Raw genomic sequence first — 25,754 nt, 5'->3', positions numbered from 1 at the left:
AGTAGAATCTGATCCTTTTTATGGCCTTGAATCTGAAACTGTTGTGGCACATCTTACCAAGTTGAATGATATAGCTACCCTGTTTACTCATGATGAGAAGTCTCGCTATTATTATATCCTTAAGATATTTCCATTCTCATTAAAGGGTGATGTTAATACTTGGTATAATTCTCTTGCTCCTGGTTGTGTGCGTAGTCCCCAGGATATGATTTATTATTTCTCTGCTAAATATTTCCCTGCTCATAAGAAACAAGCTGCCTTGCGGGAAATATATAATTTTGTGCAAACCAAAGAAGAGAGTCTCCCACAAGCTTGGGGGAGGCTTCTCCGGTTACTTAATGCTTTGCCTGATCATCCTCTCAAGAAAAATGAAATACTTGATATCTTTTATAATGGACTAACCGATTCTTCCAAGGACTACTTTGATAGTTGTGATGGTTGTGTTTTCAGGGAAAGAACAGTCGACGAAGCTGAAATATTATTGAATAATATGTTAACTAATGAAAATAATTGGACTCTTCCTGAGCCAATTCCTGAAGCAATTCCTGAACCAATTGAGCCAACTCCTGAGCCTATTCCTAAACCCACTCCGAAGAAGAGAGGTGTTTTATTTCTCAATCCTGAAGATATGCAAGAGGCAAAGAAATCAATGAAAGAAAAAGGTATTACAGCTGAAGATGTTAAGAATTTACCACCTATTGAAGAAATACATGGTCTTAATATACCGCCTGTTGAAGAACCACATTGTCTTGATAACCCGACACAGGTAGTAAAGGTAAATTCTCTCTATAGATATGATAAAGTTGAAATACCCTCTACTAAATTTCATAGCCCGTGCTTAGATGAATTTCATGAATTTATGGCTAGACAAGAAAGTTTTAATGCTTATGTTGGTAGAGAGTTAAAGAATAATGCTTACGAGATAGGACGTGTGAGTGATAATATGGCTAGAGTTAAATGTGAACTCCAACTCATTAGCAAATATGCTTCTATGGTCGCTACTCAAGCTGAGCAAGTACTCAAAGCTCAAAATGATTTGCTTGATGAATTAAATAATAAAAATGACTTTGCTGTTAGAGTGGCTACTAGAACTGGTAGAATGACTCAGGAACCTTTGTATCCTGAAGGCCACCCTAAGAGAATCGAGCAAGATTCTCAGAGAAATAATTTAGAGGCACCTAGTTCTATAAAAGAAGAAAACGAAAAACGATAGAACTTTGCATGCTTCTAGTGAACCTACTGTAGACACACCTGAGAACCCTAATGATATTTCTATTTCTGATGCTGAAACTCAATCAGGTGATGAACATGAACCTAGTGATAATGTTAATGATAATGTTCATGTTGATGCTCAACCTAGCAAAAACAATGAAGTAGAGATTGAACCTGATGTTGATCTTGATAACTCACAACCAAAGAATCAACGTTATGATAAGAGAGATTTTGTTGCTAGGAAGCATGGTAGAGAAAGAGAACCATGGGTTCAGAAACCCATGCCCTTTCCTCCTAAACCATCCAAGTCAAAGGATGATGAGGATTTTGAGCACTTTGCTGAAATGATTAGACCTATCTTCTTACGTATGCGCATAACTCATATGCTGAAAGTAAATCCTTATGCTAAGTATATGAAGGATATCATCACAAATAAAAGAAAAATACCGGAAGCTGAAATTTCCACCATGCTTGCTAATTACACTTTTAAGGGTGGAATACCAAAGAAACTTGGAGATCCGGGTGTACCAACTATACCATGCTCCATTAAAAGAAATTATGTTAGAACTGCTTTATGTGATCTTGGAGCCGGTGTTAGTGTTATGCCTCTCTCTTTATATCGTAGACTTGAATTGAATAAGTTGACACCTACTGAAATATCTTTGCAAATGGCTGATAAATCAACTGTTATACCTGTCGGCATTTGTGAGGATGTGCCTGTTGTGGTTGCAAATGTCACTATCTTAACGGACATTGTTATTCTTGATATTCCTGAGGACGATTGTATGTCTATTATCCTTGCTATAACTTTTTTGAACACTGCAGGGGCTGTTATTGATTGCAACAAAGGCAATGTCACTTTTCATGTTAATGGTAATGAGCATACGGTACACTTTCCGAGGAAACAATCTCAAGTTCATAGCATCAATTCTATTGGAAAAGTTCCAACTATTATTATTGGAGGCTTTGAATTTCCTCTCCCTACTGCCAAGAAAAAGTATGATATTCTTATTATTGGGGATTTTCATATCCCCGTTGAGGTAACTTAGTGTTATTCGAAATTTCTCCGATTCCATGTTATTCGGAATGAGTTTGTTAACAACACGTGATCAACCTTGTTAGTGGATTCATTTTGATGATCACGAAATGGATGAAACTAGAAGGCAGAACCTTCTGTACTCACTTTTTACTTTCTGTTATTTAGAATAAATAAAGCAAAAATAGTATTATCCGTCTGTTTTCTGAATAATCCATGCATTAAAAAATATCTCGAAAATAAAAGTGCTCCAAATGCCCTGCAAATTTAGTATGCTTTTTATGGAATATTTGAGGATTTTAGGCACTGAAAACACTGCAGGAGGGGCAAGCACCAGGCCACGAGAGTGGAGGGCGCGCCACCCCCCTATAGGGCGCGCCTCCCTATCTCGTGGGCCCCTGGTGGCCCCCCTCCACTTATGCCAGCACCCACACACTTCATCTTCTACCCGAAAAAATCCCCATCCAGCTCAAGCACGAGTTCTAGCTCATTTTGCTGCGATTTTCGATCTCCTTGCTCAAAGCTCCATTCACAAAACTGCTTTGGGATATTGTTGCTTGGTATGTGACTCCTCCATTGGTCCAATTAGTTTTTGTTCTAATGCTTTATTCATTGCAATTTTTTGCTGCATAGGTGACCATGTTCTTGAGCTTGCATGTTAAATTTATGAGGTCCCAAGCAATTCTGATGCATGATATAGGCTCTAGGCACTTGTAGGAGTAGTTGCTACCAATCTTGTTTAGTTTTATTAACTTTTATTTTGGAGTTACTAAAATTTCAGAAATTTTCAGAAAATGTTAAGGAAACTTTTGAGGGGCTCTTCTAGCCAAAGCTCTCAGGAAAAACAAGCCAAAGAGAAGGAAAAAGCCAAGTATAATCTTCCTCGCTTAGCGGAAGTACGGTCGTGCGAATGGCCATGCAACGATTTCTTGAAAGAAGCTGGAATTCATGAAGATTTTTATTCTTTGATCGAGACAGGCCTCACCAGTTTCATCAACGACCGGATCGATCAGTATCTCTTACTCACCAATACTTTCGTCCAAAACTTTTATTATTATCCTAAGAAGTCACCCCCTGCAGTATCATTTCATTTATATGATGAATTCAAAGAAATGTCTTTACGTAATTTTTGTGCGGTGTGTAGGATACCTTATGAGGGAGAATTAGAGGAACCCCATCGTGAAGATGTGGATGGCTTTGTTAAAACTATAACTGTAGAGGAGCCAAAGAAGGGCTCCAAGGCAAAAATCTCTAGCATACACTTTCCTGTTTTACGCTACTTTGCCATATTTGCTAGTAGATGCTTGATTGGTCGTGGAAATAGTGGAAACTTAAGTGTTCCTGATATTATCATTCTTCAACATGCCTTGCTTGGAGACAATACTTTTAGTATGGGTGCCGTCGTTGCTAAACGGCTAGCCCTAAATCATACAAAAGGCCCCATAATTGGAGGTATCTATGTTGCACGCCTTGCTAGACATTTTCAGATACCCATTAGGCACCATGAGAAAGAGGAGACAAAATTGCCTCCTCACATTTTAGATTACAAGAGCATGGTAGCACACAAGTTTATTGTTGACAACGAAGAGAGGATGCTCCTGTATAAACTTAGATTTAATAAGATACACATTGAGATTATTATTTTGCATGCGCCTCTGTTGTTTGATTTGCTTGCAGAAAATTTTCTTGTCATGCCGGAAGCGGTGAACAATCATCGAGCCCAAGCTTTTACTCCAGAACCTGAACCTGAGCCGGAACCTGAACTGGACCCTTATTGTGCATTGTCTGTCCAGTGGGATCCGGAGATGACCAGCCAGTGGTATCCTGATTACACCTCCCATTACACCGGGGAGAGTAGCGACAGTCCTTGGTACTAGACCAACTTAGGCCAAAAGCCTAAGCTTGGGGGAGTACGTAATTCTCACCGACTTTACATTCATGTTCACACACTAGTCGTCGGTGCTCATACTCTTTCATTGTATTATCCATGCTAGTTTAAATTTCTTTTTCTAGCTTCCTTCTTGTGTGTTTGATAAACCTTGAGAAATACCAAAAAAAATTAGTTAGTTTAATTTCGATGCTTGTGGTAGAAATTAAAATGAAAACCCCAAAAGATTTCTAGTTCTTCTTCTTACTTGTTGGGAGCTTTCCCGTGTAAATAGTTTTATTTTTCTTTTCTTTCCTTTCGGGGTCGAGAAGACCATATTGAAAATGTTTAGTGGCTCTCATATGCATGATTGTTTATTTAACTTAGAGCCCATATTACTTGTCTTCTCTCTTGAGTTGAATGCTTGCAGATTCCATCTTAGTCCAATGCACGTGCACTCTTATTATTATACACATCATTCGGTCGTGCAAGTGAAAGGCAATAATGACGATATATGATGGACTTATTGAGATGAGAAAGCTAGTATGAACTCGACCTCTCTTGTTTTTGTAAATATGATGAGTTCATCGTTTCTGAGTCAGCTTATTATGAAGCAAACATATTTGCAATGACATTTAGAGATTATAGTTGCTTGTGCCATGCTTGATTAGCTATGAGTTATAATGGTTTACCTTGCGTGCCAACATGCTATTAGAATGATTATGATGTTGTATGATGGGATGGTATCCTCCTTTTAATGAATTGAGTGACTCGACTTGGCACATGTTCACGCATGTAGTTGAATCAAATCAACATAGCCTTCATGATATTTATGTTCATGGTGGATTATATCCTACTCATGCTTGTATTCGGTGTGAATTAATTTTAATGCATGTTTATGACTGTTGTCGCTCTCTCAGTCGGTCGCTTCCCAGTCTTTTGCTAGCCTTCATCTGTACTAAGCGGGAATACTGCTTGTGCATCCAGACTCCATAAACCCCAAAGTTGTTCCATATGAGTCCACTATACCTTCCTATATGCGGTATTTACCTGCCGTTCCAAGTAAATTTGTATGTGCCAAACTCCAAACCTTCAAATGAAATTCTGTTTTGTATGCTCGAGCAGCTCATGTTACAACTAGGGTTGCCTATATCTTCCATGCTAGGTGGGTTATTCTCAAGAGAAGTGGACTCCGCTCCTCATTCACGAGAAAGGGCCGGTAACCGGGATGCCCAGTCCCATGATCCAAAAAGATCGAAGCAAATCAAAATAATTAAACAAAACTCCCCCAAGGTTGTTGTTAGTTGGAGGCACTCGTTGTTTCGAGCAAGCCATGGATTGATGCTTGTTGGTGGTTGGGGGAGTATAAAACTTTACCATTCTGTTTGGGAACTGCCTATAATGCATGTAGTATGGAAGATACAGCCATCTCATAGTTGTTGCGTTGACATCAAAAGTATGCCGCTCAAAACGTTATTCAATCTCTATTTTAAAATCGAGATCTAGCACCTCTACAAATCCCTGTGTCCCTCTGCGAAGGGCCTATCTATTTACTTTTATGTTGACTCATCACCCTTCTTATTAAAAGCACCCGCTGGAGAGCACATTGTCATTTGCATTCATTACTATTGGTTTATATTGGGTATGACCTGACTGGATCTCTTTTACCATGAATTACAATGTTTAGTCAGTCCTTGATCTTTAAAGGTGCTCTGCATTTATGTTTTGTGGTCTCAGAAAGGGCTAGCGAGATACTATTTTGTTATATCATGTTATGGTTATTTTGAGAAAGTGTTGTCATCCGAGTTTTATTATTATGGCTTGCTAGCTGGTTATGCTATTGATATGAGTAATTGTGAGACCTAAGCGTTATTGTGAGTATGGTTAGTTCATAATATTTGCTGAAACTTGAATGCTGGCTTTTCATGTTTACAACAACAAGAGCAAACAGAGTTTGTAAAAGTTTTTCTTTATCACTTTCAGTTTATCAACTGAATTGCTTGAGGACAAGCAAAGGTTTAAGCTTGGGGGAGTTGATACGTCTCCAACGTATCTACTTTTCCAAACACTTTTGCCCTTAATTTGGACTCTAACTTGCATGATATGAATGAAACTAACCCGGATTGACGCTGTTTTCAGCAAAACTGCCATGATGTTGTTTTATGTGTAGAAAAGAGAAGTTCTCGAAAGTCCTGAAAATCCACGGAGCCACTTTTTGGAATTAATAAGAATTTCTGGGCGAAAGAAATACACCAAGGGGCCCACACCCTGTCCACGAGACAGGGGGGCGCCCCCCCCCCTATAGGGCGCGCCCCCCTATCTCGTGGCCCCCCTGGACCTCCACCGACTTCAACTCCAACTCCATATATTCACGTTCGGGGAGAAAAAAATCAGGGAGAAAGTTTCATCGCGTTTTACGTCACAGAGCCGCCACCAAGCCCTAATCTCTCTCGGAAGGGCTGATCTGGAGTCTGTTCGGGACTCCGGAGAGGGGGATTCGTCGCCGTCGTCATCATCAACCATCCTCCATCACCAATTTCATGATGCTCACCATCGAGCGTGAGTAATTCCATCGTAGGCTTGCTGGACGGTGATGGGTTGGATGAGATTTATCATGTAATCAAGTTAGTTTTGTTAGGGTTTGATCCCTAGTATCCACTATGTTCTGAGATTGATGTTGCTATGACTTTGCTATGCTTAATGCTTGTCACTAGGGCCCGAGTGCCATGATTTCAGATCTGAACCTATTATGTTTTCATGAATATATGTGTGTTCTTGATCCTATCTTGCAAGTCTATAGTCACCTAGTATGTGTTATGATCCGACAACCCCGAAGTGACAATAATCGGGATACTTCTCGGTGATGACCGTACTTTGAGGAGTTCATGTATTCATTATGTGCTAATGCTTTGTTCCGGTTCTCTATTAAAAGGAGGCCTTAATATCCCTTAGTTTCCGTTAGGACCCCGCTGCCACGGGAGGGTAGGACAAAAGATGTCATGCAAGTTCTTTTCCATAAGCACGTATGACTATTTACGGAATACATGCCTACATTACATTGATGAACTGGAGCTAGTTCTGTGTCACCCTATGTTATAACTATTACATGAGGAATCGCATCCGGCATAATTATCCATCACCGATCCATTGCCTACGAGCTTTTCATATATTGTTCTTCGCTTATTTACTTTTCCGTTGCTACTGTTACAACTACTACAAAAACCCAAAAACTATTATCATTACTTTAGCTACCGTTACCTTTATTATCATACTACTTTGCTACTAAATACTTTGTTGCAGATACTAAGTTATCCAGGTGTGGTTGAATTGACAACTCAACTGCTAATACTCAAGAATATTCTTTGGCCCCCCTTGTGTCGAATCAATAAATTTGGGTCGAATACTTTACCCTCGAAAGCTGTTGCGATCCCCTATACTTGTGGGTTATCAGTTATTTATTCGTTATATAAGTTTATATAGAGATATTCTCACAACTTTTCTTGAAGTACATGACCTAGTCCATTGTTCCTTGTAGAAAATTTATCATTGTGTTTGGAAATTCTTTCAATCAAGATAGATGGGGGAACCTTTTTTCTAAGATTCTCATTGTAAGCAGCATAGTCCGCAGATATTAATTACTTATCTCATCTTTATCATAAGGAATTTCCTCTATAGGTGGACACTCATCATTTATTCTATAGTAAGCAAATATCTCTCTTGCCTCTTTCATAATGTGGCTAAATTCATGAACTAGAAATATTGTAGCCAATCGCTTAACGAAGGATCATGAATATTGGAAAACTCTAGTAACACTCCTTGTATAGCAGGATGCATGTGCACAAATTGTCTTTCAAATTCAATTATAAGTAAAGATATAGCATTCGCAAAACTAGTAGTTCCATCAAGAATGGATCCCACTATCATAGGTAATGAACCCACACTAGTAAACAAGTCTTGAATAATACCTCCAATAATATCACCACCACCTATTTGGAGTCTTTTTGTATGCATAATATTGGTTTCTTCTTTACTTGCAGGCTCATTTTCAACAACATTTTCATTTATTTCTTTAGGGATATTATCATGAGCAATTTCATCAAAGCTTCTTTTCCCATTTCCATCTCTCATAACATTCAACAACAACTCCGCACTAGCGGCGACAGAAGCTAGCTTTATATTCTCTTGAGTAGACATAATGGCAATTCTAGCAAGATAGCACATAAGATATTTTTGTTATTTTTGAATTTTTTTAGGAAACTAATAAAGGCAAATAAAAATAGAACAAGTAAATTATATATGTGTGTGAAGGGGCCTGTATTTGTTTGATGAAGGAGCCTGCGTGTGTTTCATGAATGGCTCAATGATTGAGTATAATGGGCTAGGGATGACTTTCTTTAGCATTGATATTTTAAAAGACATGGTTGTTTCACTACAAAAAAATACACTTCCGTGATGATACGTGTTTGTCACAGTAGGTCGCGTTTTTTCTCATGCATGTACATCCATGACGATTTTATGACAGAATCAAGATAGTCATACCTGTGCTATCGTAGAAGTGTTCCATGACATTACCAAAATTATCATCACGGAAGTGTCCACTTCCATGACGATAAATCGTGCTTCACAGAAGTGCTTTCGTCAAGGGTGACCGAAACGTGGCATCAACCGTAACGGAACGCCGTTAAGCTATCGGGTCGGGTTTTGGATCCGATAACCCGTTAACAGCCCCGACCAATGGGGATTTTCCACGTGTAAAATCATCATTGGCTGGAGGAAACACGTGTCGGCTCACCGTTGGGACAGATGTCATCCGCTCATTGGACCGAAGGCACCTATGATACGGTGACACGTGGCACGGCCCAACAGAGGCCCCTTCCTGTGAAAAGGCTGGCCCGTTTGACTTGGTCAAAAGGTGGCGGGCTGGCCCACAGAAAGCCTGTTAACGGCCTGTTCGCATATAGCCCATTTACAGCCCGCTAACCCAGGGCCCATTATGCCCTATCCGAATTAGGCCCAGTAGCGTCATCTGGGCCATCCAATATGATTACAGGTTGTTTTAACTTCCGGCCCATGTGTGGCCCATGACTTCTTTCGGCCCATATGAGGCCCTTTATAACTCTTGGCCCATTAACGGCCCGCGGTGAAACTGGCACGTAATGAACAGTGTATCACTTTGTACCCATTAACGGCCTGTTATTCTATTGGGCCGTTTCCAGCCCAAGTTATCTTTTGGCCTTCTCAGGGCCCATTGATTCTTGGGCTCATTTGCAGCATTCGGTTACATACGGCCCGTTACTTTCATTTTCTGCTTGTGGGCCAAATTTAGCCCATCGTTACAGTCGGCCCATTTGCGGAGCATTAATATGTTGGGCCGTTTTCATGTCAAAAAAAACCGTTGGGCTGTTTTTATAGAGTTATCAGATACAGTCTATTAACAGGCCGTTATGGTCCACGAATAGTACGGCCCATGATTAGCGAAATGATGATACGCCCCATAGAAGGCCCATGGATCCTATGGCCCGTATGAGGCCCATGGATAGTACGGCCCGTAGAAGGCCCATGGATCGTACGGACCGTAGAAGGCCATGGACCCTACGGCCCGTAGAAGGCCCATGAATCCTAAGGCCCGTATAGAAGGCCAATGGATCCTACGACCTGTATAGATGGCCAATGGATCCTACGGCCGGAAGAAGGCCCATGGATCATACGGCCTGCAGGAGGCCCATGGTTACAACAGTCCGTGTGTTGCCATGATTATTTTGGCCTAGTTACCAAAAATAGGCTATTGTGGCCACTAGAAAAACACAGAAAAAGAACTGTAGTGACTACAAGCAAACAACTAAACAAGACAATAATGAAATAAATAAGCAAGCAATTAACTCTAGCCTATTACCGCTATTACACATATTACATCCACTGGGCATCAAAGTTCGCCACCAGTGCAAATATAGGGAACAAAGCAGCATATTACATACACTGGCCGTCAAAATTGGCCACCAGTGCAAATAAACGCGTCAGCAAAACAAGAGCATAACTGAAATAACTTCAGAAGAGCTCAAGAAACGTTATCCTAGGTATCCACCATGCTGGCAATAAGCTTAGCAAGCTTATTAGCTTTGTCCTGTTTGGCGCTAAAATCCTCCAACGCTTGCTGTTGCACTAGAAAGTATGCATCTGAATGCTCCAGGGACTTCTGCAGTCCTTCCGCTTCTTGTCTCAGCACAGCTGTTCGATGTCTTTCAGCTTGTAGTTGAGACTCAAGAAACCGAACTGATTCAGACAGTGAGTTTGAATAGCTTGTGCAAGCGGCAGTGGCCAGTAACTCGAACACTAAACCAAGACAGGACTTTGGGGTTGTCTTGCTGTCTTCAAGATAGTCTTCCTTAGCTGTTTTATCAGCTTTGTTGGAGACCAACAAGGATGTGTCACTATCCTGAAACTTATCTGCATTACTTCCTTCACCATTGCTTAATAAGGCACTCTTCCCTAATATTCTGTCGGCATTCTAAAAGAAGAAACAAGCAGACACATAACAAGTTTAGCATGTACTAGTATATGAAACTCATTTCGGTGAACCAGTTCATTAGTAAGGTGGACAGGATTAAACTACCAAGTCTTCTATTGCCAAGTACTAGTACATAATAAAAGCACTGCATTGTCTTGCCAAATAAAAATAGAGACACGTTCAAATCATATCAGTTCAAGACAAAGCAGCAGTGAAAGAATACAAAGCGTGGGAAACTACACGGCACAACAAGATTTCAGATGGGTACCACGAGTCTACATGTACAACAACACTATTGGCTCTGTTGTGATGCTAGTAATGTGCATGATATGAAAGTCAACTGTATACACAATTGAAATTGAAATCAAAAGAGCTATTGATAAGAGCAAAACTATTAAAGAAACATGCGTGAACATACCTGCTGTGTCATTGGAGTTTCGATTGGATCCTTCAATTTAAAAATAAGTTTATGAGTAAATACAGTGATACAAGAGCAAAGCAATCATAGTTAAAAAAGGTGCGCCTAAGCGAGCGCTTAAGCGCGCCTAGGCTCTAGGCGTTGGCAAAACGCATTGCGCATAACTACGCTTAATCTATGCATAACTGCGCATAAGCATGCACTTTGGTCAGTAAAGCGCAAGGCGGTGGCAAAGCGCACAATTAACGCATAGCACTTTTTTGAACTATGATAGCAATGGAATCTTAAATTAGAACAGTTGTTCTTCAGGTTTAGGCACTTGTTCTACATGAACAGAGTACAGTAAGACGCAATAATATAATACTTAAAATAGAAAATGAGCTCATAGACCTTACCACATTCTTGGTTCGGGACCAGTACAGAACAAGGCGTTCCCAGTCATCGTCCAGTAAATGTGTCTCAGGAGAACGTAAGGGAATTTGATGAGTTTCTTTGCCGGTGAAGTACGTTTTCTTCAGGTAATTCCGATACTGCCACCAAGCATTCTTGAAGATAGAAGATGTATTAGCACAGGTTACCTCATCCTGAGTTTCCAAATCAGTCCTTCTCTATAGAGAAAAATGGGAAAATTTGTTGTGTTATAACCATCATGGAGGTAGGATGTATGGGACGAAGCAAAGTAATTGCCATGAATAACATTACTTACACATAACTCCTGGACAAACACCTGCAACTGGCATTTTCCTTCATCTTCAGTATAATATTTCCAAGATGGGAAGATACACACATAAGATTTAACAACATCAAATGTGGTAGATGCTAAACTACAACTACCTGGTTGTGCTTCCTCCACAGGAATAGGTGTACTAACTAGTGGAGTTGGGGTTCGCCGTGATAGTACTGGCCCTTTGGGCACTGGAGCTGCCTTACTAATTGCTCTTGTTTGGGAGCTCTGTGGTGGAGATGGTGATGTGTCAACAGGAACTGGGTTACTATTGGCTGGGGTTGGGGTTAGATTGGGTGAAGCTGGTTCTCTGTCCATCGCGGTAGGGGTACAATCTGCGAGAGTTTGGGTTATGTGTGGTAGGGCTGGTTCTTGTGCATGTACAACCGGGGTGCTATCTCCACCAAGAGGTAGCACTGTTTTATTTGAAGACCGTGTTTTTAGTCCGCTAGATACTGGCATCACCCGCTCCAATTCAAATGGCTGATAAACAGGAAACATAGTTGAATATACAGACATTGTATGAGAGACAGATGCAATAGATAGTGTGAAAAAAGAGGGCATGAAATAGTTGACATGTATATTGTTTAACTAAAACGGATAGCATGACATAATTTCACATATATGATGTCTATCTAAACTGGATAGCATAACATAACATAATTCAAAGATATGATGAATAACTAAACAGGATCGCATGACATAATTCACCTACATGTTATCTAAGTAATCAGGATCGCATCATTTAATTCACATATGTGATTTATATGCTAAACAGAGGGCATTCAATATGATGTCTGAACTAAGAACATGGTGTTGAATATTGTGTATATGATGTCTAAACTATGCAATGCAAGACACCGTATGCATGATATGAGCAGTATAACCGTCCCAAGTTAGAGCATACACCTCAGTGGGGGAATAGGACTGGTCATCTGTCTCTGAATCCATCTCTGAGGAGCTATCGGGACCCAACAAGAGATCTGCTTCGACAGGTAGCACTGTCTGCTCTGAAGGCCTTGTTTTCACTCCAGATTTTTCCATCTCCCACCCAAATGGCTGATTCACAGGAAGAGTAGTTTAATGTACAAACATTGTCGACAAATGGAAATGTAATGAAGAAAAGGATGGGCAAGATATCATTAAAATATATGATGCCTGGTTAAACAGGATGGCATTGCACATTTCACATATATTATGGCTGGCTAAAAGACATGAGACTGCATAATTCCCATATATGATATAGAAACTAAACAGCTGGCATTATAGAACATGTCTAAACTAAGCAGATGACATATATGATGTCAAAAGTAGGCACTGCAAGACAACATATGCATGATATGACTAACATCATCATGCCAAGGTAGAGCAAACACCTTGGGGGGTAAATAGGAGTGGTCAGTGGTGTCTGAATCCGCCTTAGAACAGATATCTTCCTCTGGATTACAATCTGGAGAGGGGTGGGGAGGGTTTGCCATTGAACCCACCATGGAGCGATGTCTGCGTGACATTGTATTGCCGCGCAAAACTCTTCTCTTTTTCTCTACATGTTCAGCATGACTGTGTACAATATCTGACATGCATACGAAAAAAATATGGTGAGATTATGTAAGGAGAGCATGCAAAAATTTAGAGTGATGGTAACAACCAGTGGATGGATCCAAAAATAATGATGGCGGGCTGATGATTGCTTGAAATTAATAAAAAGACAGATGATAATTGCTTTACTATTTTTTCCCACCCAAGATGAACAACATAGGCATTCCCTAGGTGAACCAGATATTAGTCAGACATACTATTCATTGCTGCCTCGATATGTGCCCCACAACTAATTTGGAACTCAAGTTTGAACATTAATTTGGACCTAACTTGGGAGTCCAAGAGCTGACCAGGACGATAAAGTAACAAGTAAGTTTAAGCAATGCATAACGTAAGCAGAAACAAAAGAGTGTGACCTCTCTTGTGGACCCGTGTACTCCTCAGGTTCATCTGCTGAGTCGATGATGGTGATGCCGTTGCGGTGGGTGCCGGCGGTAGGGAAGGAGATCTGAGGCGACGAAAGACGGTCAATGTTGGGGATATAACTACTGAGTGTAAACCGACCAGGAGGGCCCGGTTCACCCTCGACTATGCTGAAGCCCATGAAGATCTAGAAGATGGCGCTTTACTAATGAAGCTTAGAGGCCCGAAGGCCAAAGGCGGATTAGGGCCCATGGTGGTGAACCGCCATGACTATGTAACTTGTAATGTAAGTTAGGAAAGGAGAGACCGAGCCGGACACTTTGTATGAGTCGGCCTCGGGGCTCTGTAGACCAGCCGGGCGTCAACCTATGTATATAAAGGGACGACCTGGCGGCGGTTCAGGGACAAGAGACAACAACTCGAGACTCAGGAAGGCATATTTGCTCCCTGGTCATCGAAACCCAATCAATCCCATCACAACTAGACGTAGGCTTTTACCTTCATTAAAGGGGCCGAACTAGTATAAAACTCCCGTGTCCCTCGTCCGGTTTAACCCCTTCAAGCTAACCCGTTGAGATGGCTCCACGACTAAGTCCTTTCATGAGGACATCTGACGTGTTAATTCCACGACAGTCAGGAGTCGTGATGTCTTGTTTGGTGGATGCTTCTGTCGACTGAGCAGCTCAGGTGAGGTGGACGACGTCGCGGCAGGAGCAGGACAAACAACACAAAGTTCCCTTCGACATGTACTTGTAACTGAAGTAATTCTGTAAGGGCTCATTTCGCTTGCATGATTCTTAAAACGTAGGGATAGGAAAAACACCGAAATAGGATAGGAAAATGCACATGGTAAACAGAGCATTTGTAAACACAGGATTTCTGTCAACTTGGGTGTTTGGTTTACAGGAATTGGAAGAGCAGAGGAATGCAAAGAAACATGGCCAAAATAAAGTGAAACCATATGAAAGCTTGTACAGTTAGAATGTTATTCTGGCACTAATGCACTTGGTATTGTTTTCATGCATAGGATTTTGAAAAGTAGGTCTAGGTGGATGTTTTGCTTCGTTCCTTTCAACAAAATGCATGAATAATTGAATAGTAGAGTGGCATTGGAAAATTCACTATTGCTATGTTTTCCATTGAACCAAAATGTCCCTAATGGATCAACGTGAATGTATAGTAATAAGTGATGCAACAAGTGTACAACCTCTTTGCCGTAGCCGTGTCGGCCTCAGCATCATTAGGTTGGTCGCTGAAGCAGTTGAGGCAGAGGTGGCTGTCGGAGGTGTGGAGGAAGATCTGAGGAATCTGTAGACGGCGTCCAGGGCACTGCACTGTTGTGATGGATCGTTCTGTCGTTGGAGCAGCTCCGTGAGCCATAAGACGTCAAGGCTGAAGCAGCACAAGACAAACATCATCAATCTCAAGTGGGATTCTAATAGCATCTCCAATAGATGATGTAAAATGGATGTAAAATTTACATCACCAAAAACCACCTGACTACAACAGATGAGGTAAAAACTGTTGACTCTGAACTTGCTACTGTCGAAACTGAACGCAATGGTAACAAAGAGGTACTTGACATGTAGTTTAGGGAGGGCCTGCAGTTCATCTTCAACCTGCACCCCCCCTAAGCCGCCAGCCACCACTGGCCTAACCGCCGGCCCCAGCGCCGCCTCGCCGCCCCGAAACAACTCGCCACCGCCGCCCTGGCCAGCCCTCTAAGCCCCCCCCCACCCTGAACCCAAAGATAGATAGTGGGGTACCTCTGTGGCGACCGTCCTCCCCGCTGCGGGTGGTTCTTCCTTAACTCTGGCGAGCCCCACAACCCCTGAAAATTGACTGACCCAAAATTCTATTCAGTCGACTAAAGTGTGGCTTAATCGGAGCAGAGCAGCAGCACGAGCGAGGGGGAGAGCAGCAGCAGCAGCTGGGCGAGCAAGCGATCGAGCGAGAGCCGGAGCAGCAGCAGCAACGCGAGTGAGCGAGAGCCGGAGCAGTAGCAGCAGATCCGGCTGGTATGGATGCCGCCGCCGAAGGGGCCTCACACTGGGGGAGAGCCGCCGTGGAGATGTCGCCCGCGGTGCCGGCTTCAAGGTAGCCGCTCCATGGGGGTGCGGGATGGAGCACCGTTGGTGCCGGGAGGTCGAGTTAAGGAGAAGGTGCAATGTGATGAGTGTACAACCTCTTTGGTGGCACCGAGTAGGCCCCGGCTTTGTCCGAGGAGTCGGTGAGGATGCTGCGGTTCCGGTGCAGCAGGTTAAGGCGGCACTATGGGGATGGAGCAGCCGCGATAGACGAGGCGATCGTCAGAGCGGCTCCTTGGAGGTGGAGGACGGGGCGGCTGAACCCGCGGGACGGCAAGATGGACGACAGATCCTCATCCGAGGAGGTGGACGAGGGAAGTTGAGCTGTTGCGATGGACGACGTCATCGTGGAAGAGGCTCCGGCTGGGCAGCGGTGACATGGCGGACAGAGGAGGGTGGGGTTTCGCGGCTGGAGCGGAGAGGTTATGGCGGCCTGGGATTTCGAATGGCGAAAAGGGGGAGATGGGAGGGGGTGAAGCATGACTTAGGGATGCGCTTGTCCAAAATGTAGGGTGTGTTACAAAAGTACCCCCCACCGATTTGAACTAGCGGCCCTTTCGGCTCAGGGTTAGAAGGGGAATTACGCGTGTCGGGATTTGGCAGCTGGAGGGAGTTTTCGCGCGCTTTGTAATTTCGGGTAGCAAGGCGCGGGTGAAGGCGCCAGTTTTGGCAGCACGATATCTAAATTTTCGGGATATAACAAGACGCGGGTTGAATTTTAGGGACAAGCCTAACGTGTAGTAATATTATACTTGTACGTACCAAATCAATTCGCACTTCCCTCAACGAAAAAGAAAACGAAAAAAATAAAACTATTCACACCACACAAAGAGAGAGTCTTGCCCCGTTTTACTATACAAATGCTATTCAAAGCTACTCCCTCCTTCCATCTATATAGGGCCTAATGCGTTTTTCAATGCTAACTTTGACCAAATATTAGAGCAATGATATATGACATGCAACTTACACAAAGCACACCGTTAAATTCGTCTGTGAAAGGTTCTTTCAATGATATAATTTTCACATTGTGCATGTCATGTACTATTAATCTTGTCAATAGTCAAAGGCGGTCTTAAAAATCTCATTATGCCCTATATAGATGGAAGGAGGGAGTATGAATCCATGTTATGTCCGATTAAATTTTTTCGCTTGCTGTATAATGCATGTAACCTACTCATACCAACATTTTAGTGCATTCCAAATGTCTATACTACCGCTGCAATTCGAACTAAATTTGAATTCGTTTCTCTATTTCAATAAGAATCTACAATCATGATTGTTGCCAACTTCAACCATTATTCGTGTATTACCTTAATATTAATAACACACCACATGATTACTATAGAGATAGATATGAACTATGTGTACTACATGAACTCGAATTCTATTTTTTGAATACACTTGATGTTGATTCCAAATAATAGTACATTTGATGTACTAACTATATGTTCATAATCTAAACCATGTTCCTTACGTACATTGTGTTTATCACACAAAGTATAGTGCCCTGCCCCCTACATTATGACAAGTATTTAGACCTGAGTTGCAAAAGCCACACATTAGCCCAAATTATAATCAATGTTCTACATTATGATATCTTCTTCAAGTATCCGTATCCACTTTTTTATAATGAATTATGATCTTTGTTTGTCTTTTACACCTTCACGATCCTCTTTTATTTGTAGCTAGCTAGCGCTAACTTTCTATCGTGCATGCACACGCTCGCCCCCCTCTCACACACCCTTAGTGTCCCCTCCATCGCCCACGTTCATTATTTCTGTTTAGGTCATCCACCAGCGGTGTGTGTAGGCCCCCGGCTCCTTCTTTCCAGCACACACCGGTCGATATACCTCTCTAGCCAAGTGTGCCTACAACAAACACATATATACTTCCCCTCTTCTCTTCTCACCGTCCATGCCCCCATATGTCCAATACGATTCCATGCAGGTGCACATTCCCTCCCCTCTTTTCATTGATCACATACTCGCACACTCCTCCCCCCTCGACATGGTAGGCCTCTCGCACCACCTCCTAGCCACACCCTCTCCCCCTGTATGCCTCTCCGGACCTTATTTGCTTCTAACACATGCAGGCGTGTATATGAACTCATCTCCCTACATATAGCCAGGTCGACTATAATTCGTTTTCACCAAGCACCAATACACTTACCTCGCTAGTTAAGTCTCTCCTTTTCTCAGACACACGACGGTTGATCTTCCTATGTAGTTACGTATGCTTGCCACAACCATATCTTCTCCCCTCATCATACTTGAATACCTCCCGACCCGTCTCTCACACGCACGTGCATAGACAGACAGACATCCCCCGCCCTCTCTTATTGATATTGCACTCATACCCTCCGTTTGTCTAGCAGGCCTCTCCCACCATTTGTGAGACGCCACTCCACCACCAACCCTCCGACGCTCTACCTTTGTCTTTTTCCTAACCTTATTCCTCTGCCACACATATCCATGGATGTCGATCGATCTCCCTCAATACATAGCTAGGTCTCTCTCCTTCCCCACACATATACTAGTCGATCGATCTCTACCCCTGAGGGAGTCCTGGATTAGGGGGTATCCGGACAGCCGGACTATATACTTTGGCCGGACTGATGGACCGTGAAGATACAAGACTCAAGACTTCGTCCTGTGTCCGTATAGGACTCTCCTTTGCGTGGAAGACAAGCTTGGCAATCCAGATATTAGATTTCCTTCTTTGTAACCGACTCTATGTAAAACCTAGCCCCTCCTGTGTTTATATAAACTGGAGGGTTTTGTCCGTATAGGGACGATCAAGACAATCATAATCATCATAGGCTAGCTTCTAGGGTTTAGCCTCTATGATCTCGTGGGAGATCAACTCTTGTAATACTCATATCATCAAGATCAATCGAGCAGGAAGTAGGGTTTTACCTCCATCGAGAGGGCCCGAACCTGGGTAAAACATTGTGTCCCTTGCCTCCTGTTACCATTAGCCTTAGACGCACAAATCGGGACCCCCTACCCGAGATCCGCCGGTTTTGACACCGGCATTGGTGCTTTCATTGAGAGTTCCTCTGTGTGGTTGCTGCAAGGCTCGATGGCTCCTTCAATCATCAACAACGCGGTCCAGGGTGAGACCTTTCTCCCCTGACAGATTTTCGTGTTCAGCGGCTTCGCACTGCGGGCCAATTCGCTCGGCCATCTGGAGCAGATCGACAACTACGCCCCTGGCCATCAAGTCAGGTTTGGGAACTTGAACTACACGGTCGATATCCGCGGAGACTTGATCTTCAACGGATTCGGGCCTACGCCAGGAGCATAGAACCGTCACGACGGGCATGGCTTAGACCTCCTGTCGGACAACACGCGGGATATCGCACCTGCAGGAGCCCCGGACCTAAATCCAGGGCAAATTGTGTCGTCCGAGGATGGGTGGACGGACCCCGCCCCGGAGACCGCACACTCATCAGTGGTGGAGCCAAACACAGACTTCACCCCCTAGGAAGCCTGTGACACCGGACCCCCGGACTCGTGTCCGGCTGTAGGTCATAGTCCGCGCACCCCCGAGCCCACCGAATCTGGTTGGGCTCCGGTAATGGAGTTCACCACTGCAGATATCTTCCAGCACTCGCCCTTTGGCGACATGCTAAACTCGTTAAAGTCTCTCTCTTTGTCAGGAGACTCTCAGCCGAACTATGTCCGGCTCGAGTGGGAAGCAAGCGACGAGGGAATTCATTGCCCACCCACCACCCACTTCATAGCCATGGTCGATGATTTGACCGATGTGCTTGATTTCGACTCTGAAGACATCGATGGTGTGGACAATGATGTAGGAGAAGATCAGGAACCACCGCCCACGAGGCGCTGGACTGTAAGTGCATCTAGTGCCCCTTAGTGATTTTGGTGTATTGAAGACTTATAGGTTAAGGGACTAATGCGTTTGTGAGTGTACACAGGTCTATAAGTCTATGAGGAGTTTGATATTTACAGAGAAAGTCGACCCCTAAAAATAAAGTTCTTCATCTGAAGACTTTGGATATCTGAAGACTTTCTGAAGACTTTGAAAGTGAAGAAATTGGTGTGACCTTGAAGACTTGGTATTCATTCGAGGAACATGAAGCGTGAAGACTTTTTTCGTAGTTTCATTTTCTCTTTCTTGAGTCATAGGAAACACCATACTGTTAAAGGGGGGCGAAGAAATACTAAGGAATCCATGTGATGCTCAACTCAAAATCCTACACCTACCAATCCCTTCGAGTGAAGCCATTGGAAATCTCATACAGTTCAGTCATATTCTTCAGTGATAGAGACGAAGCTCTTCTGATCTCTGAGGAATTTGTTCTGACTGAGGAGTTAGGAATTTTCCAGTGCGAAGTGCCTACATAGTGAGGATCATGATAGCCCTGAGGAATTTGATAGTCAAAATTCCGACCGTTGATGTGCTATGCGCGAGATGTCCCAAAATATCTAGCCACCTAACGGTCATATCAGACAAGGGCATTTATGTCTTATCATGTCGGGCTGCTTCCTAGGCTACAAATAGCCACCCCCTTCAACCACTAGCCGGTTGGCTACTCCGAGAGAAACTGACACTTGTCAATTGAGACTATCCCATCCTCCGAGGACTTTGAGCGAAAATCATCAAGTGAGGAAAACCCAAACCCAACACCTACAAACCCAACGTGATTGAGCATCACTAAAGAGATTGATCCTGCATGGATCTGACGCTTGTTTCCTTTGAAGAGTGTGCTTCTTCCAGACGGTTAGGCGTCAAGGTCTAGAGCATCCAAGAGGAATTGCGGATCGCCGAGTGACCGAGTTTGTGAAGGTTCGGAAGTCACCCGAAGACTTACCACAAGTGATTGGGTGAGGTCTGTGTGACCTTAGCTCAAGGAGAATACAGTGAGGACTGTGTGTCCGGGACTGGGTGTCCTCGAGTTTAAATACTCAGCCGCTCCAACCAGATGTACAACTGAGACAGCAGTTGGCACTGGTCTACCAAATCATTGTCTTCACCGAGCTTACTGGTTCTATTTCCTCAACTCTTTCATTTCCTCATGTCTATTGTTGAGTACCTGTTCATATCTGTTTGAAGACTTTGACTGAAGACTTTCTAAATTTCCTTAGTTCAATTTCTCTAGTCTGTCCGTCTTCTTTCTTGTGTTATCCTGTGTTTACGCTTTTTGTACTCTATGCTTGTCTTCATTTCATCATGATGACTATGCTTGTGTTCTGTTACGTTTACTTCTGAGTACTTATTCCGCTACAAGTAGTTCTTCACTTTGGAATTTCCTCACCAGCAAATTCTTCAGTGAAGAATTCATAAAAATCGCATATTCACCCCCCCCCTCTAGTCGATATAACGCACTTTCAATTGGTATCAGAGCAAGGTACTCCCTTGTTCTGTGTGATTTTGGTTTAACCACCTGGAGTTTTAGTTATGTCAACTGCAGGATTGAGGAACGTATCCTGCCCCATCTTTGATGGTCATGAGTATCCTCGATGGAAGGCCATGATGAAGAAGCGACTCATGGCTATGGACAGCGAACTGTGGACCGTCACTGAGATTGGTCTTACCGATCTATGCAAGATGGCGGAGGCTGATGACATTCGCAAGTACACTCTACTCAACCTCACGGCGAAGGATGTCATCTGCTCCTGTTTGTCCCGAAATCACTTTAGGAACGTCATGCACCTCAATCACGCGAAGCTAATCTGGAACCGGCTTTCTGAGGTCTATGAAGGTCATCATACTCGTCATGATCCCTGGTTTGAGGATTACAAGGATTCTCTCAAGGACATGACTTTCGCACCTAAATCATCATCCTCTTCACCATGCCTCATGGCAGAGGGTGCCAAGGTAACTAAATACGCCTCCTCTGACTCTAGTGAGGATGAATCTGATGAAAACCTCAAGCCCAGCTACTCTAAACTTGCTAAAATTGCTGTGAAACAACAAAAGGCCTTTGAAAAGGTTCAAAATATGCTAGATAAAAGTGATGATATGTTGGGTGAAGAAATGGATCGCACTAAAACCTTGACTGAAAATCTTCAGAGACTTCAGTCTAAGTTTGACAATCTTCAAGGTCATCATAACACTCTCTTATCTGATCATGAGATGCTTTCTTATGAATTTCTTCAAAGAAAGCAAGATCTTGAAAAGCTAAGAGTGGATTCTGAAGATCTTCAGAAGGAGCATGATTCATTACTTGCTCAACAAATCAGCGCTACTCAGGAAGAATTTGTTCCTCCATGTCTGAAATGCATTGAACGTGAAACTGCTAATTCTTCACCTGAATGTTCAAATGCTTCTAATGCTACAAATTCTTCATATGTCTCTGCTATCACTAATTCCTCATCTGAGGACAATGCAAGTATCACTGATGATGCAGGGCTGAAGGAATTGTACATGACAGGCATGTACAAAAGCCTCAAAGGGCATCAGACTCCTTGTGATGTGCTCAAAAAGCAGATCCTCAACAGAAACCCTAGGAAAGAGGGTATTGCCTTTGAGAGGAAACTCAATGCTGATGGAACATATTGGAAGCCTGAGCAGTACCCCAAAACCTCATGGGCTGCTGTAAAGGGACCTCCAGTTGATCCATCTAACTTATTTGGCTTTACATGTGAATCTCCTCATTCTTCTGATGAGTCATTTGACTCCAACTATAAACTGTTCAAAAATCAGAATGGTGAACTATTTGCTAGATATGTTGGCACTAACTGCAGGAAAGGTTCCCCTATGAAGAAAATCTGGGTTCCCAAAAGTTGCCTTGAAAGTCTTTAGGTGAATGTCCTCATGACACCACCTGTGAAGAATAGGAACTCCAGATCAAATTCTTCATATGGACAAAATTCTTCATATGGATCCAAGTCCTCATATGGACCACATTCCTCACGTGGATCAAATTCCTCAAAAGGATCAAAGTCCTCATATGATCATCATCGTGCTAACCCTTCTGTTTCACAGGGTAGAGCTAAGGGCTATGAATATGAGCATTACTCTTCAAATCATTATGTTCATAAGTCCTCAAAGAATTTCTCTTCTTATTCATATGCTTACCCTAACCCCTCTTATGTGAAACGAAGTGGACTGGCATCTATGCCACCTTTCTCATATGGTGCTCGCAGAGTGATGAATTCTTTGCCACCCCTTCAGATGTGGGTGGTGAAGAAAAAGAACTAATCTCTTATGCAGGGTCAGGTCTCCAGACGTGCTCAAAACGTCTGAAGAGTTTGCTGGAGACCTGAACAATGCCTGATAGGTCGCAGGCTAATCATGATCAAATGAACTTTCATTTCACACGTCCTCATACTATTTATCTGTTCAAATTGCTCGAAGAAATTGATCTGATGATATTGATGTCATATTCTTCATTGATGAAGTATATGAGTTCGTAAGTTGCACTAATTCATCTACAGGATGAACAACCCAAAGCCAATGAGTGGGTCCTCGATAGTGGATGTACGAATCACATGACGGGTGACAAGAATCTATTGATGGATGCTCCTTTAACACTGTCACGTCTGAAGCATATCATCTTGGCTAACAAAGGCGAAAGTCAGGTATTGGGTCTAGGTAAGGTTGCGATCTCTAAGGACATACACATGGACAAAGTCATGCTTGTCGAGTCCTTAGGATACAACCTCATGTCTGTCTCAATGCTTTGTGATCTTGATATGGTTGTTGTCTTTGGCAAGTATCGTTGTGTTGTGATCATGGAAGCTGATAATTCCAAAGTCTTTGAAGGCTTTAGGAGAGGAGACGTGTACATTGTTGATTTCTCTATAGGACCACAACCGGCTGTATGCTTACTTGCAAAAGCTTCAGAAGGTTGGCTATGGCATCGATGACTTGGTCATGCTGGCATGAGGAATCTGCACACGCTCGTGAAGAAGAAGCATGTCATTGGCATTGAGAATGTCAAATTCCTTAAGGATCACTTATGCGGAGCCTGTGAAGCTGGAAAGATGACAAAGGCCAAGCATCCAGCGAAGACTATCATGACTACCACTCGACCATTTGAATTGCTTCACATGGATCTCTTCGGTCCTAATCATTATTCCGCTATTACAAATGATGCACCTCTATATGGCTTTGTTATTGTTGATGATTATTCTCGTTACACATGGGTACACATTGTCACTTACAAACATGAGGAGCAGGAAGTCTTCAAATGATTTTTCTTGAGGGCTTCAACCAACTTTGGTGTGAAGATCAAGCACATCAGGAGTGACAATGGAACTGAGTTCAAGAATTCCGGTCTTGATGACCTTGGTATTACTCATGAGTTATCTGCTCCTTATACTCCTCAACAGAATGGCGTCGTGGAGCTCAAGAACAACACTCTTATTGAGATGGCTCGCACTATGCTTGATGAATACAAGAAGCCTCGTCGTTTCTGGAGTGAGGCAATTGATACCGCGTGCCATATCATCAACAGAGTATATCTTCACAAATTCTTCAAGAAGACTGCCTATGAACTCCTCACTGACAAGAAACCCAATGTGAGTTACTTCAAAGTCTTCGGTGCTAAATGTTGGATTAGAGATCCTCATCACACTTCAAAATTTGCACCGAAAGCACATGAAGGTTTCATGCTTGGTTACGGAAAGGACTCGCACACCTACAAAGTCTTCAACAACGTTCTTCACAAGGTTGTTGAAACTGTAGATGTGCAGTTCGATGAAACTAATGGCTCGCAAAGAGAGCACCTACCTTCTGTGATAGATGAACCAGCAACTGAGGATTCTATCTAGTTCAAAGCTACTGAGGATGTCATTCCCACTGAAGAATCTGCTGAAGAATTCATTCCAGAACATGATGAACGTCGAGCTAGCGCACCTGAAGAAAATGGTGCTGAGGAAAATGCTCCTGAAGAAAATGCGGATCAAATTCCTTGAAGACAACCCGCTCATCCTCGTATTGCAAACGATGTGCAAATCGAGAAGATCATCGATGACATTGAAGCACCAGGTCCTCTCACACACTCAAAAGCTTCACATTTGTCTAACTTTTGTGGGCACTTTGCTTTTGTCTCTATCACAGAGCCCACTAAGGTAGATGAAGCATTTCTGGAGCCTGAGTGGATTCAAGCTATGCAAGAAGAATTACATCAGTTCGAGCTCAACAACGTCTGGGAACTGGTCAAACGTCCAGATCCTTGCAAGCACAACATTATTGGCACAAAGTGGATCTACCGCAACAAGCAAGATGAAAATGGCCTTGTGGTGAGGAATAAGGCACGGCTTGTAGCTCAAGGCTACACACAGGTTGAAGGAATTGACTTCGATGAAACTTTTGCACCTGTTGCTAGACTTGAGGCTATTCGCATATTACTTGCTTATGCTAACCATCATGATATTATATTACAACAAATGGATGTGAAAAGTGCATTCCTCAATGGTAAGCTTGAGGAAGAAGTATATGTTTCTCAACCCCCAGGTTTTGAAGATCCAAAGAATCCTGACAAAGTCTTCAAGCTCAACAAGGCCCTGTATGGCCTCAAGCAAGCCCCTCGGGCTTGGTATGATACCTTGAAGGAATTCCTCATGAAGAAAGGCTTCAAACCCGGTTCACTCGACCCTACTCTTTTCACTAAGTCTTATGAAGATGAATTGTTTGTGTGCCAAATATATGTTGATGATATCATTTTTGGCTGTACTGACCAACGATATAGTGATGAATTTGTCTATATGATGAGTGAAGAATATCAAATGTCTATTATGGGAGAATTGAAATTCTTTTTAGGTCTGCAAATTCGTCAACGGCGCAATGGGATATTCATATCTCAGGAGCAATACCTCAAGGACGTATTGAGGAAATTCGGCATGCAAGATTGCAAAGGCTTCAAAATTCCAATGCCCACAAATGGCCATCTGTGCACTGATGAAAATGGTCAAGACTTCGATCAAAAGGTATACCGCTCCATGATTGGCTCTTTATTGTACCTATGTGC

Source organism: Triticum dicoccoides, chromosome 2B, assembly GCF_002162155.2.
Source record: "Triticum dicoccoides isolate Atlit2015 ecotype Zavitan chromosome 2B, WEW_v2.0, whole genome shotgun sequence".
NCBI lineage: Eukaryota > Viridiplantae > Streptophyta > Magnoliopsida > Poales > Poaceae > Triticum > Triticum dicoccoides.
Note: the sequence above shows the minus strand (reverse complement) of the source record.